This window comes from Pan troglodytes, chromosome 4 (assembly GCF_028858775.2).
Source record: "Pan troglodytes isolate AG18354 chromosome 4, NHGRI_mPanTro3-v2.0_pri, whole genome shotgun sequence".
In the NCBI taxonomy this organism is placed as follows: Eukaryota; Metazoa; Chordata; class Mammalia; order Primates; family Hominidae; genus Pan; species Pan troglodytes.
Genome location: NC_072402.2, coordinates 23,624,151 through 23,640,468, shown reverse-complemented (window position 1 = coordinate 23,640,468; position 16,318 = coordinate 23,624,151). Strand labels below are relative to the sequence as shown.

At 35.8% G+C, this 16,318-nt stretch overlaps 1 long non-coding RNA gene across 4 annotated transcripts in view; it reads right to left on the bottom strand.

The window, feature by feature from the left end:
* Positions 1 to 16,318, bottom strand: part of LOC107974626 (uncharacterized) — a 291,544-nt gene that overhangs the window by 99,274 nt on the left and 175,952 nt on the right. For all 4 annotated transcript variants that reach the window (XR_008547903.2, XR_008547905.2, XR_001717492.4 and 1 more), the window contains exon 4: positions 9,792 to 9,909. This is a non-coding gene — a long non-coding RNA (uncharacterized LOC107974626). The remainder of the gene's footprint in view (positions 1 to 9,791; positions 9,910 to 16,318) is intronic.

Below are 16,318 nucleotides of genomic sequence, written 5' to 3'. Positions count from 1 at the left end.
GTTTTTTGTCCTTGTGATAGTTTACTGAGAATGATGATTTCCAATTTCATCCATCTCCCTACAAAGGACATGAACTCATCATTTTTATGGCTGCATAGTATTCCATGGTGTATATGTGCCACATTTTCTTAATCCAGTCTATCATTGTTGGACATTTGGGTTGGTTCCAAGTCTTTGCTTTTGTGAATAGTGCCGCAATAAACATACGTGTGCATGTGTCTTTATAGCAGCATGATTTATAGTCCTTTGGGTATATACCCAGTAATGGGATGGCTGGGTCAAATGGTATTTCTAGTTCTAGATCCCTGAAGAATCGCAATGCACAGAAAGTTCTTAGCATATGCCTAGTACATAATATGCACTCAGTAAATGTTAGCTACTATTTAAAAATTAGTAATGGCATTCATGATTATATATTTATATAACTGTCAGTCTTACTGAGAAACTATTTTGCTTACTATAAACTGGTTTTTACCAATGTTCCTGTGAACTGCTTCTGTTCTTACCCAACACCTATCTTGACTCAAGATTTGCACTTGGATACAGCTCCTAAAGCAATTCTAGTTTCAAAATATCTCAATAAAAATAATATCTTACTGCATGTTCCCTAATGCAATGGACAAGAGAATTTATATTATACACCACACAACAGAAACTTAATTAAATTCCATGTTATAATATCTGATTTTCCCCCAATCAGCCTCCAAAATCCCTTCTCTTGCCTAAACAATTAACATCTCATTCTCACCCAGTATCTATTACTTGGGTAATGGAAAGTCTGGTAGCCTTAATTAAAATAATCTTCCTGTCTTCTTAGATATGCCCAACCCCATCCCTCCAACCTAATCTAGAAGAACAGAGAAAATCTCAAGAGTTTCAAGTCACACATATTCTTTAAAATAAAGAAAATCAAATTGAAACAAAGAAATATTAAGGATTAAGCTGTTTAATATACTACTGATTAGGAGTTAAGAATATAGAGAAGGACGAGATAATTTCACTGAAATTATTTTCATGTCTGACTTTTTTAACTGACCATTAACAAAGCACTAAGATCAATGGGGCAACACACGTGTTCAAAGTGCTTCAAGAGCACAAAGTAGGAAGCCCCTGTGAATGTCAGTAACATGGACTCTTACTCCAAAAAGAATAGTCTCGGCAGCATGCATTGGTCATGTCATGCACCATGCTTTTTTGAAACTCTCTACTTATTAGAGTGTTTTCTTTTGTGTTTCTCACTCCCACTCTCTGGAACTTGAACTGATTGCCTCTGCTGTGTACTAACTGTAGACCTTCCCACTGGTCCCCTGACACAGAATCAAGCTCACAGTTTCCACACTCACACCTGCTATTACCCTCTCCTTCAAATACACCATTTATCTTGACAGTAAGTAAACTTATCTCAGGAAGTATTCCTTGTGGAACTGTAGTTTGTCTTTTGGATTATCTGAAAGATCAAATTTTAACTTCTCCTTTGATACCAAACATTGGTCTTTTCCTTCCTTGAGCAAGCCTTAAAATGTACCTTTCCATTTCAGGTAGAAAACACATGAGAGTGATGATAGTAAGTAGCATGTAAGTTTACACATGTAGGAGATGCTTTGAAAATTCTTATTTTTTCGTATCAGTCTGATATAAAGAATTACATTGTTCAAAAAATGCTATAAAAATGGTCTCTGTGCTTCTGAGTGAGAAAGACATTGGCTGTTGGAATAAATCCTCTGTCAATCTCCTTTTCAAGGAAAAATAACAACAAAGACTTCAGAAAGCTATACCAGCTGAGCAAGTGTTTTTGTGAAACATTATGACTTCAGACAAAATAGTAATCATCAGCTTGAAGAAGGAAAGTTTATGTATAAGTGCATATATATATAGCTGCTTTCCAGATATAAGATGGTTTGAAGGGATACAAAGAAGCTATTAACAAGATTGTTGTTTGCTGAAGATATTCAATAACTAGATTGTCTGTAGCAAGATTATCTTGTGAAAAAGATAAACCTCACATTTGGACCATGATGGAAAGGCATGGCAGAGTAATAAACTATAGAGGCAAGGGTGTGAACAATTTGGTGTAGGAGGTCAAAATAGTATAGCATATTTATCTGTACTCATAAGTTTGCATTTCTGTGTGCTTTTTGTATTGCTTAAAATCACACAATTTATTTTTGAGTTGTAATTAAGACATTTACTTACAGACTTCAGACTTATTTATGTATTTATTTAGTGAAAATAATTCTTTCCTTCCCTCCCAGTTTCCAGGTAAAAGTTAAATGATATATACTCCTGATCGCATATTGTGAAATATGGAATCTCTATGCAATTTTTACATATATTCCAAAAGGAGTTTTACACATAAGGAAAAAATTAGTACTCATTGAAGTAATGCGGGAGATGGACAAATCATCAGATTTCCATGAAAAGTTTACAATGGAGCTAAAGGATTGGTCCATTACATGTCAGAAGTGGTTATAACAATATATGGTATATACCAAACAGTTTGAGAAAAAAATGCCATTAAATGTAAATTTTTTAATAATGTTGATTAGTTTTTAGAATTCAGTGACTATCACATGTAAATTTTAAAAATGTTAGAAAAGAAAGTATAATTAAATAATTAAAAATCACCTAGCAATATCTGTTAACATTTTAAAATATTTCTTCCAAGAATTTTTTTATGTGGAGGAATATGCCATTATAATGTTTAATTGGGATTATACTGTAACTATGTACCTAATAATGTATCTAGCTTTTATCACTTAACATAATTTTAAATGTATTTTATGAGTATGCTTTCCTTATTTGTTTAATTTACCCCAGTTTTTATGCCACCTAGCAATGTATGATAGTAGGTTCAAGCAACCTCACCATCAAAAAGATAAAGTTGTTAGCTATATATTTTATTTGTAATTTTTACTTGAAATGAGGCCCTGTTCTTGTGACCCTTTATGACTTTCTGTTATCTTTTGAGAATGAGCATTGTTCATTTTACTCATTGGTGGTTAATATTGTTTTCTAAGTGGCTAGTGAGAGTTATTTAAAAATCGTAAATATTAATCTGTCCTGTGATATTTCACACAATTTTTTTTCTCATTTCGTTGTTCTTTTTAAATTTTTTAGTGTAACATATCTGTAGTGGTTTATTACTATGTCACCTTAGCCAGGCTGCAAATATTTTCCAAATTTTCCTTTCCTATAAGGTTCTGGGTTCATACTGGCTACCAAAGACATCTGCATAAATGCGAGAGGCAGAAATGAAGTAGCAGCCATATTTTTATGCTCAGTAGATTAGTATAGAGTGTCAACCATTGCATCATCTCACACTTGTCACTGATCTGTAGTCTCACTTGGTTGACATGGGCCCCATCAGAAAGCCTCCTTACAGCTTTTTAAAGTCCTGAACCAAGTGAGTGTGCAGGTTTGTGGTAAAGAGCTGCAGGTTCACCGCATATCAACCCTGCAGCAGTTTAAGGCAGAGAGAGAATGATGTGGGTTCCAGTTAAGGTAGTAGGTCCCTTATCATGAGTGTTTCATATCTAGTTTTCCTTTCTGACTGCTAATCTGGCTGATGGTTAATAGCTTCACTCTCAATACCAGACAACTGCATTGCACAGATGCTTATTCCAATTTTCATAATTGTGTGAGGCCTAGTCTACATATAAAATCCCTTATTCTATATCATTAATATTGTTCTGCTTCTCTGATTGAACCTTGACTGAGACAGAAACAGCTAATGGAAGGGGTTCTAGATCAGTAGCCACTAGCCATTGTGGCTACTGAGCATTATTAGTAAGGTTTGAGAATGGCTATATCTATAAAATCCATGCCAGATTTCAAATACAGTAAGAAAAAAATGAAAATATCTCATTAATAGGCCATATATTGACTACATATTAAAATAATATTTTTGATATATTGGTTTAAGTAAATATTAATTTTGCTGATTTTTACATTGTTAATATGGCTACTAAATATTTTAACAATACATCAGTGGCTTGCATTTGTAGCTCACCTTGAATTTTTACTAGACGCTAATATTCAAGAGGAATAGAATCTTAGAAATGAGTTATTAGAATTGGCTCCAACATTTCTGGAATTGGTCTCTGGTCCGACTAGATTAAAGGTGTTAATGATCCTTTTTCCATTTGTGAAGGGAACTCTCATAGTCCGTGGGAAGCACTGGTAAATCAGATACTTAATTACCACCTGTAAATACCTATAATAAAGTACCTGTAGAAGGCAAAGCTTTGGGTGGCCAAAACTTTAGTTACTCATATAAAATATAATACGGAAAGTAAGGCATATGCTGATGGTGGTTGGTTTCTTTTAAGTGCACCAGAGAACTTCAAGAAAGTAAATGTTAGAGAAAGAAAGAACTTAGAGAAAGAAGTTCAGGGCTTACATTCCCAGTTCAACAATACTTTGCAGTATTGTTGGAATATATAATCTCATTTTTGTATAATTCCTTACCTGAGCATGTCACTAAATTTCTTTTACCTGAACCTGAGATATAACCAATATTTTTTAAGATTAGTTTCCTACATGTTCATTAACAGATACAAAACAACCCAGTTGATTTTATTCTATTGATTTTTTTGCCATTTTTATTGAGAGATTTATCATTATGTATCTGCAGTTGAGAAAATAGATATTTAGCTACAAATTAGATAAAGTAGGAAGTCTATACATTTGCTTGTTCAAGTTGTCTCAAAAGCAAAAGATATGCATGTAAATGGTAATTTACGTGCAAATCTTTTAAATTTACTTGTTTTTGAGTAATATGCACATGAAGTTTCTTGCTATTGTGGCATATAATCTTCCTGAAACTACTTTTTCTACTTTCCTTTTTTTTTTTTTTTTTTTTTGAGACGGAGTCTCGCTCTGTTGCCCAGGCTAGAGTACAGCGGCGTGATCTCCACTCACTGCAAGCTCTGCCTCCTGGGTTCACACCATTCTCCTGCCTCAGCCTCCAGAGTAGCTGGGACTACAGGCGCCCGCCTCCACGTCCAGCTAATTTTTTTTTTTTTTTGTATTTTTAGTAGAGACAGGGGTTTCACCTTGTTAGCCAGGATGGTATTGATCTCCCGACCTAGTGATCCCCGCCTATATTCTAATTTATATACAGCTGTATAGATGACTTCTGATTACAACTTTCATTTCCAATGGAAAAAATAAATAAATAGTTTAATGAAAGATTAGGGTCAATTATATTTTATTTTCCATAATAAAAATAGCTTTATTTCCTTGCTAAACTTTATAATAATGTGTTCATTATAAATATTTTAAACAAGATATTAAAATAGAAGGAGAAATATCAGCCAAAGTCTTACTACAGAGAGATTATCACTATAAGCATATCTGTCAACATTATTCTGGTTTGATTTATAGTTTTATAAAAAATAAGTCATATTGTGTTTTTCATTCAGATAAGTGGTAATAGGAAATTTTCTGTTAAAAATAAGGGACCTTCTTATCTTAATGTTTGAAAAATCTTAACCTACTAAACCAACTCCACATCACTGAATATTTAGACTTAAAGCTCTTCTTTTGTAGTGTGTGCTACTAGAAATTTACAGTCTATCCCTTGTTGCTGCCATCTGCTGACACCTTGCTCCTTCTCTTTATTCTTTTTTAACATATTGTAACCCAGATCATTGGTCTGCACTCTACCCCAACACCACCCATTATCCAAAATGGTTTCAATGTGACGATACCTATAATAGATTTTTCTCTCATTTCCAATGAGCTTGTTCACTCTCTTATCTACACACTCTTGTGATCAAGCCTTAGTTTGTAACCCAACCAAATAAACAATTATCTAACAACTGCTTATTTCAGATCACTTTTTCACATTCTTCCCCAACAGCTATTCTTTTGACTTCCTTGGAACCCTGAGTGCAACAATCCTCAACTTTCTTCTTGTTTGTAAATACACATTTTTATTTTAAAATCGTATCCCAAACTTCATGATTTAAGTTTTTTTTAAATTAATATCCTAAATTCTCTTGCTCATATGTTTGCACCATAACTACTTGGAGAAATCCCATTCCAGGAATAACCCAAAATATTTCCCATAATTCTGCTTTGAAGAAAATAACATCACTTGGAATACTGTTACTACACCCATAAATTCAGTTACCAAATTTTATAGGCCCTTCAACTCTGTTTCCCTAGTCAAAGAAAATACTTCAGATACTTACTTTATCCACTGTTCTTCTCAGTGGACCTATTTCATAATAAAAAAAATTAAAATATGCCTATTCTTAAAGCCTATGTCACAAATTTTTCCAATATTTGTTCCTGGAAAAAATAGTTATTCATCCACATATTATAACCCAATCTGTCAACTATGTTTTGGATCTCAAAACCTGCCCACTCTCTGTAATCTCACTTTCCCCCACTGTTCATATAACACCAAGTTATTCCTCCAATTGTGTTATTTCCCATGTTAAATATCTACAGTGTCTCTGTAAACTATCCCAAACTGAATAGTTTAAAACAACAACGGACTGACTTCTGGTTTAACAACATGAGAGTTCTCCTGACCCACTTCTCAATAAAACTGATGGAAATTATGCAGACAATGCAATTGTATGAAGCTTCTGGAAATAGTCCTAAAGGCAACAGCAAATAAATATCTAGTGAAAAAAAATCTACAAATATTCAGTGAGAGAGATAACAGTCCACAGTATTTGAATGAAGATTGTTGGAGATTAGAACACAGGACTTACTCTAACATCAGCTCCCAGTATAGGGCTCTCTTCCTAGGAGGATAAAGGATTCTCAGTTTCATTCTGTCCTCAGCTGCCTATTGTTGAGGCTGAGTGTGGTCACAGGTGGGGACTTCCTCCTAGTGCCCACCCACCATTTATGAAAGGTAGGTTCTAAGCAGGTGCAGTATGCTAAGAATAATGGGGTTCTGACAGCTCTTCTTCCTGTTCATAAGCATGTGTTTCCAAGTTAGGAAATGCAAGCAAAGAGGACATCATTACTATTTCCTCCCCTTCCACCAGGTGCTCAGCTCCCAGAGTTGATGTGTCACTCAGAAAAAAGCTTGCCTTTGTCTCCACCCCTAGCTTCAGAGCTTGGGCTCAGAGATTTTGCCTGGGGGAGAAGCATAACAAAAAAACAATAGCTCCTAATCTGTCCCCAAATTAACTGACTTTATTTGCAACAAAGTATGGAGAAGTTTTAACCTAAAGCTACTCTAAAAAATATTGGACATTGTGGTGAAAGGCAATTTGAAGATTCATGGATCTAATAAAGATATAGCCTGGAATGTAAGGTGGTAATTTGCAGAAAATAACCCAAGGATAAGACAGCTGGGAGGAGCACTCCTGGGGCCAGAACAAATATGAAACACTAACCTCAGAAAGTATTCACTCAAAGGGACCACAATTTGATTGGATTGGTTTGATTGAATTAATGGAGGCATTTAAGCCTCGGGATATTGATGAAAACAATAGAGCAATCAGTAGGTGCTACTAGTGGAGTTTAATAGCTGGATGTGGTCAGAAAAGAGTGGAAGAGCACCCTACCAATACAACTGACATCCCAAGATAACTGTGGGCATGCCCAAAACTATACTTCCCTGAGTCACAGCATCAAAGGTTTACCACAGTTAAGGAGACGGGGTAGACTTCAGTAAAACAATTCAGCCAGTCATTAAACATACAAGCAAAGAAACACTGGAACAGGAGGACCAGTACTCAGAGTTGCTATAATATACTGTCTAAAAGGACCAATTTCAATAAAAAATTATGAAACCTTCAAAGAAATGGAGAAACATGACTCATACGCTGGGAGAAACAGCGGGAAACAGAAACTGCCTGGAATAATACACAGATGTCATATTTAACAGTAAAAAACAAAAACTAGTGGAAATAATTAAAGAAGTAAAGGAAGGTATGTTGGAATGTTATACCAAATAAAAAAACAACAAAAAAGTAGAAATTAATAAAAAGAACTAAATGAAAATACCAAAGTTAAAAAGTGTAATAATCGAAATACAAAATTTACTTGGGGGGCTCCTCAGAGAATTGAACAGGCAAAATAAAAACTAGCAAACAAAGATAAATGGATATAGATTATGGAACTTGAAAAAGAAAAAGAAAAAAAGCATGGAGAAAAATGAACACAGCCTCAGAGAAATGTGAGGCATTATTAATCACACAAACATACAAGTATGAAGCGTACATGGAGAGGAGACAGAAGAAAAAGAATATTCAAAAAAATTACTGAAACTACTTGAAGTTATTGAAAAACAATAACCTAGGCATCCAGGAAGCTCAGTGAACTCCAGGTAGTATAAACACAAAGTAACCCATGAACAAATCATATTAAAAAGAATGAAACTCTCTGACAAGGACTACATTTGAAAGCAACAAGGGAAATATGTCCCTTCACTTACAAGAAAACTCCAAAAAGATTAACACACCTGACTTATTGGCAGAAATAACAGAAACCAGAGACATTGGGATGATATATTTAAAATGCTCAAAGAAAGTTTCAACCTGGACTCCTCTATTCAGGAAAGCTTTTGTTCAAAAAGTGAAAGTGAAAGAAAGACCTTTACAGATAAACAAAATCTTAGAGAATGTGTTGCTAGCAGACCAGCCATATATGAAATACTTAAGGAAGTTCTTCAGTATGAAAGCAAGTTACACCAGATGGAATTTTCAGTCCAACTTGAAAAAATAAAGAATATTGTAGAAAAATCATGTAATTATTTAAAAAGTGGCATATTTTCCTCCTTTCTTCTCATACCTGATTTTAAAAGCAGTGGTATAAAATGATATGTATATAATGCAACATAACATTGAGCCTATTGCATACGGAAATATAACATGTGTGCTATATTTGTCAATAACAGCACAAATAAGGTGGAAGGGAGTAAAGTTTTAATGGCCTAAAATTACAAAAGAGGTAAAATAATACTTAAAATTATGTATTGTTAAGTTTGTAACATTAACAGATGCAATATGTGTAAAAAGGATACTACAAAAAGTGAGGCAGGGAATAGAGCTGTATAGGAGTAACAATTCTATATCTCACTAGAATCAAACTGAGATAAATCTAAAGCTAATTTGGATAAATTTCAATGTATATGGCAAACCCTAGAGCAAGTGCTAAAAGCATAAAAACCATTAAAAAATTTTTAAAAATTAAATGCTACTTAAAGAATGTTTACTTAATGCAAAAGAAAGCTATAAAAGAGAAATAAAAGAACAAAAAGGACCCTGGAGCATATAGAAAACAAAGAGTAATTTGCATAAGTCCAGTTATATCTATAACATTAAATGTGAAAATATTAAACAATGTAATGAAAAGGCAGAGCTTTTCAAGTTGGATAAAAAAAATTCAATTATATACTATCTAAAGGCGACACACTTTTGATTGAGAATAGACCTAAAATAAAAATATGGAAAATATATATTATGCAAAGAGCAAACACTTACAAAAGGTAAAAATGTAAATATTTATGTTATATATATTTTACCACAATTAAAAATACTAGAAAACTGACTTCAACAACATATTTTAAAAATTACACAACAGGATCAAGTGGGATTTAGGCCAGGATAAAGCAAGGTTGGTTCAAAATCTGAAACTATATTAATGGGATGCATTGTATCACTTGAATAAAATAAAAAATCAGTCAGGTACAGTGGCTTGTGCCTGCAATCCTAGCACTTTTGGAAGCCAAAGCACACAGATTGCTTGAAACAAGAAGTTTGAGACCAGCCTGTGCAACATGATGAAACCCCATATCTACAAAAAATACAAAAACTTACCTGGGTGTAGTGACACGTGCCTGTAGTCCCAACTGCTTGGGAGGCTGAGGTGGGAGGATTGTTTGAGCTGGAGAAGTCGAGATTGCAGTGAGCCATGATGATATTACTGCACTATAGCCTGGGTGAAAAAGTGAGATACTGTCTCACAAACAAGCAAACAAACAAAGTCACATAATCATCTCAATAAATGAGCAAACTCCATTTGACACAATCCAGCATGTGTTCATGATTAAAACCCTCAAGAAACTTGAAATAAAAGAAAAATTTATAGAACTAATGAAGAGTATCTGTGTTAGGCCATTTTTTCATTGCTATAAGGAAATATCTGAGGCCAGATAATTTAAAAGGAAAAGAGTTTTAAAACCAACCTGAAAGCTAGATGAAGAAATAATTAAAATTAGATAACTGAATAAAATTGAGATGCAAAAATCCATACCAAAAAAATCAATGAAATAGTTTGTTCTTCAGAAATATAAACAACATTGATAGACTGCTAGCTATCTTTAAAAAGAAGATCTAAATGAGTACAATCAGAAATGACAAAGATGACATTACAACTAGTCACACAGAAATACAAACTCCTCAGAGAATACTATGAACAACTCTATGCACACAAATTAGCAAATCTAAAGGAAATGGATACATTCTGGGAAATACATAATCCCCCAAAATTGAATAAGGAAGAAATTGAACCCGAATAGACCAATATCAAGCTCTGAAATTGAATCAGTAATGAAAAACCTACCAACCACAAAAAGCCCTGGACCAGATGAATTTTACCAGATGTGCAAAGAAGAACTTATATCAATCATACTGAAAATGATTTGGGTAGAGGCTGCTCTCTAACTCATTCTATGAAGCCATCATCAGCCTAATAACAGAATCTAGCAGAGACACAATGAATAATGAAAACTTTATGCCAATATCTCCTATGAACATAGTCACAAAAAATCCTCAACAAAATACTAGCAAACCAAATCCAGGAACAAATCAAAAAGCTGATAACACCACAATCAAGTAGGCTTCATTTCTGACATGCAAGGCTGGTTCAACAGATGCAATTCAGCAAATGTGATTCATCATCAATGTGGTTTGGGTCTGAGTCTCCACCTAAGTCTCATGTTAAATTGTAATCCCCAGTGTTGGAGGTGGAACCTAGTGAGAGGTGACTGAATCATGGGGCAGGTTTCTCATCAATGATTTAGTACCAATCCTTTGACATTGTTCTCATGATCATGAGTTATTGTGAGATCTGATCATTTAAAAGTGTGTGGCATCTCCCTCCTCATGCTCTTGCTCCTGCTTTCAACATTTGAAATGCCTATTCCCCCTTCACCTTCCACCATGATTGTAAGTTTCCCAAGCCTTCTCCAGAAGCCAAGCAGATGCTAGCATCATGCCTCCTGTACAGCCTGCAGAATGGTGGTCAATTAAACTTCTTTTCTTTATTAATTACCCAGTTTCATGTATTTCTTTATGGCAGTGTAAGAATGGTCTAATACAGAAAATTGGTACTGAGAGGGGTGCATTGCTATAAAAATACCTGAAAAAGTGGAAGCAGCTTTGGAACTGGTAACAGGCAGAGGTTAGAAGAGTTTGGAGGGCTCAGAATAAGATAAGAAGATGAGTGAAAGTTTGAAACTTCCTACAGACTGGTTACATGGATGGGACCAAAAGTGAAAGTTTGAAATTTCCTACAGACTAGTTAAATTGTTGGGACTAAAATGCTGATAGTGATATGAACAGTGAAGGCCAGGCTAATGAGGTCTCAGGTGGAAATGAGGAACTTATTGGGAACTGAAGCTGGAGCAAAAACCTCCTGTTATGCCTTAGCAAAGAGCTTGGCTGGATTGTGTTCATGCCCTAGGATGTTGTGGAACTTTTAACTTGAAAGTGATAATTTGGGGTATCTGGCAGAAGACATTTCTAAGCGGTAAAGTGTTCAAGATGTGGCATGGCTGCTTCTAACACCCTAGCTCAGATGTGTGAGGAAAGAAATAACCTCAGGTTGGAACTTATATTTAAAGGGGAAGCAGAGAAATTAGGAAATTTTGCATTGTGGTCATGAGGTAGAGAAGAAAAGCCCACTTTCAAGGAAAGAATGCAAGCAGGTTGCAGAAATTTACATAAGTAAAAAGGAGCCAAATACTAATATCCAAGACAATGAGGAAAAAGCCTTGAAGGCATTTCAGAGACGTTTGTGGCAGCCCTTTCTATTGCAGGCCTAAAGGCCTAGGGGAACTGAATGGTTACATGGGCCAGGCCCAGTGCCCCTGCTGCCCTGTGCAGTCTTCAGACACTGTTTCATGCATCCTAGCCACTCTAGCTCTAGCTGTGGCTCAAAGGGGTCCAGGTACAGCATAGGCCATTGCTTCAGAGGGTGAGAGCTATAAGCCCTGGCTTCCACATGGTGTTTAAGCCTGAAGGTATATGGAGTCCAAGAGTTAAGGCTTGGGAGCCTCTGTCTAGATTTCAGAGGATGTACGGAAAAACCTGTGTCCAAGTAGATGCCTGCTGCAGAGGGAGTACCCTCATAGAGAACCTCTACTAGGACAGTACAGAGGGAAAATGTGGGGTTGGAGCCCCCACACAGAGTCTACACTGATGTACTGCCTAGTGGAGCTGTGAGGAGAGGGTCACAGTCCTCCAGATCCCAGAATGGTAGAGTCACTGGCAGCTTGCACCCTCTGCATGGAAAAGCCATGAGCCATAAGCACTGAATTCCAGCCTGTGAGATCAGCTCTGTCAGCTGAATCCTGCATAGCCACAGAAGCAGATCTGTCCAAGGCCTTAGGAGTCCGCCATTTGTACCAGTGTCCCCTGGATGTGAGACATGAACTCAGCTGAAGCTGGAACAGCCTTGATGCAAAGCTGAGCAGGGCAGTGGGCCCATGGCCTGGCCCCTGAAACCATTATTTCCCCTAAGCCTTTGGGCCTGTGATGGGAGGTGCAGTCTCCAAAATCTCTGAAGGGCCTTTGAGGTCTTTTTCACATCATCTTGGCTATTAGCACTTGACTCTTTTAGTCATACTAATCACTCTAGCAAGTGGTTGCTTCAAAGACTGTATCCCCTCCTGGAAATCCTTTTTGTTTCTCTGCCACATGGCCAGAAAACTGCAAATTTTCCAAACTTTTATTCTCTGTTACACTTCTAAATTTACGTTTCTACTTTAAGTCATTCCTTTTCACTTGAATCTGATTGTAGGCTATTAGAAGCAGCCATTCCACATCTTGAATGCTTTCCTGCTTAGAAATGTCTTCTGCCAAATAATCTAGGTCATCACTGTTAGGTTCAACCTTCCACAGAACCCTGGTCCATGGACACAATGCAGCCATGCTCTTTGCTAATGTGTAACAAGGGTAGCCTTTACTCTAGTTCCCAGTAAGTTTCTCATTTCCATCTGAGACTTCATCAGCCTAACCATTGCAATCTATATTTCTAACAGCATTTTGGTCACAATCACTTAACAAGTCTCTAAGACATTCCAAACATTCTTTCATCTTTCTATCTTCTTCTGAGCCCTCCAAACTCTTCCAAACTCTTCCCATTACCCAGTTCCAAAGCTGTTTCCACATCCTCAGGTATCTTCATAGAAAAAGGCCCCTCCTGGTACCAATTTTCTGTGCTTGGCAGTTTTTGTGTTGCTATAAAGAAATAGCTGAGACTGGGTAATTTATAAAGAAAATAGTTTTAATTAGCTCATGTATCTGCAGGCTGCACAAGAAGCATGGTGCCAGAATCTGCCTGGATTTTAGTTAGACTCCAGGAAGCTTCCAATTATGGTGGACATTAAGGGGGAATAGGAATGCCAAATGGCAAGAGCAGGAGCAAGCGGGCAGTAGGGCCTAGACTTTTAAACAATCAGCTCTAGCATAAACTAACTGAGCAAGAACTTACCTATCATCAAGGAGATGGTACTAAACCATTCACGAGGGATCTGCTCCCATGACCTAATCCCACCAGGCCCCATCTCCAACATTGGAATCACATTTTAACATGAGATTTGGAAAGGACAAACAAACATCCAAACTATATCAACATCTATGAAAAATCTATAGCTATCATTGTACTTAATGCTGAAGGATTAGATGATTTCTCCATAAGATCAGGAAGAAGACAAGGATGTCTGCTTTCACCACATGTATTCTAAATTGTACTGGAGTTTCTGTCCAAGGACAAAAAAATGCAAACCATATCAGCACCTATGAAAAAATCTACAGCTATCAATGTACTTAATGCTGAAGGATTGGATGCTTTCTCCATGAGATCAGGAAGAAGACATGGATGTTGTGTTTTCACCACATCTATTTGACATTGTACTGGAATTTAGGTCCAGGGCAATTTTGCAAGAAAAGAAGTAAAAAGCATCCACATTATAAAGGAAGGAGTATGCTAACTCTGTTTACAGATTACATAATCTAATATACAGGAAATCTTAAGGGATTCCCTACAGAACTATTAGAATTAATAAATAAGTTCAGCAAGTTTCAGGATACATGATCAATATAAACAAATTAATCAAATTTGTATACACTTGCAATGATCAATATGAAAATTAAATCTAAAATACAATTATATTTATAATAGCATCACAAAGAATAAAATATCTAAGAATAAATTTAACAAAAGAAGTTCAAAACTTATACTCTAAAAACTATAAAACACTGCAAAAAGAAATGTTAGAAATTTACTTACATTTTCAAAAGAATCTTATGTTTACGGGTTGAAAGTTTTAAAATTTTGATGGCAATAATTTCCAAACTGATCTATAGATGCAATGCAATCTATATTAGAATTTTGGCTGACTTCCTTGTAGAAATTGACAAGACTGATTCTGAAATCCATATGGAATTGTCAGTGACCCAGAATACCCAAGACAATTCTGAAAAAAAAAAATGTAGGACTCATACTCCCTAATTTCAAAATGTTTTACAAAGAAATAATAATAAGACAGTGTTGTACTGGTACAAAGATAGTCATAAAATGGAATAATATTGAGAGTCCAGAATAAAATCAAACACCTGTGGCCAACTGATTTTTTGTAAGTGTGCCATGAACATTTATTGAGGAAAGAATAGTCTTTAAGAAAAAATGTTCCTGGGAAAACTGGCTAGCTGCATGCAATATAATGATGTTGGACCCTTTTCTCAAACTATATATAAAAATTAGCAAATATTTAATATGTTGAATCGAAGTGAATCAAATACATAAATATAAGAACTAGTACACTAACACTATTAGAAGAAAATGGAGGGGTAAACTGTAAAATTCTTAGCAGAGAACATAGGGGTAATTCTATATGACCTTGGATTTTGCAAAGAATTTTTAGAGGTGACATCCAAAATCACAAGCAACAAAGAAAATATAGATAACCTTATCAAAACCAAAAAACTTTTGTGCTTCAATGGACAGTATCAAAATAGTGAAAAAACCAGCCTATAGAATGAGAGAAAATATTCACCAGTGATATATCTGATAAGGAATTTTAAGTATAGAGAACTCCTACAAATGAAAATAAAAATAAAATAACCAAATTTAAAAATGGATAAATGATCTGAATAGACATTTCTGTTATAGCCCAACAGGTTCTTCTTGCCTACAACACAAATAAAGCTAATTCATTAAGACAGTGGTATTGCAGCAGAGAAAGATTTTAATTGTCACAAGGCAGACTAGTAGAAGGATGGGAGATTTCTCTCAAATTTGCCTCCCTGAGAGCTTGGAGGCTAGGGTTTTTAAGGATATTTGGCAGATAGAAGGCTAGGGAATGGGTATTGATGATTGGCTAAGATGAAGTCATATGAGTATCCAAACTGTCTTTGCAGGCTGAGTCAGTTTCTGGGCAATGGGTATCGATGATTGGTTAGGATGAAATCATATGAGTATGCAAATTGTCTTTGCAGACTGAGTCAGTTTCTAGGTGAGGCTCACAGGACTGTAATTTCTTTGAGTCATTTCTTTGGTGTGAGTCACAGGTGTGGGTGGCATCAGTTGGTTTACCTGAATGTAAAAGTTTGAAAAACATCTCAAAGACTAATCTTAGGTTTGAAAATAGTGATGTTATCTGTAGGACCAACTGGAGAAGTTACAAATCTTGTGAATTCTGGCTACATGACTCTTGATCAGTAAGTGATTATATAAAAGCAAAGTGCCTGTAATCCTAGCACTTTGGGAGGCCAAGGCGGGAAGATAGCCTGAGCTCAGGAGTTCAAGACCACCTTGGGCAACATAGTGAAACCCCGTATCTACTAAAATACAAAAAATTAGCTGGGCATGATTGTGGGCACTGTAGTCCCAGCTACTCAGGGAGCTTTGGTATGAAAATTACTTGAACCCAAGAGGCAGAGGTTGCAGTGAGCTGAGATTGTACTCCAGCCTGGGTGACAGAGAAAGACTCTGTCTCAAAAAAAAAAAAAAAAGAGAAAACAAAAGAAAAGTAGGGAAAAATGGCTGGGTATCATTTAACTATACCTATGTTTTAGCAGAATTTAGGCCCCTCCCATAATCTTACCCTTGTGGCCTTTCA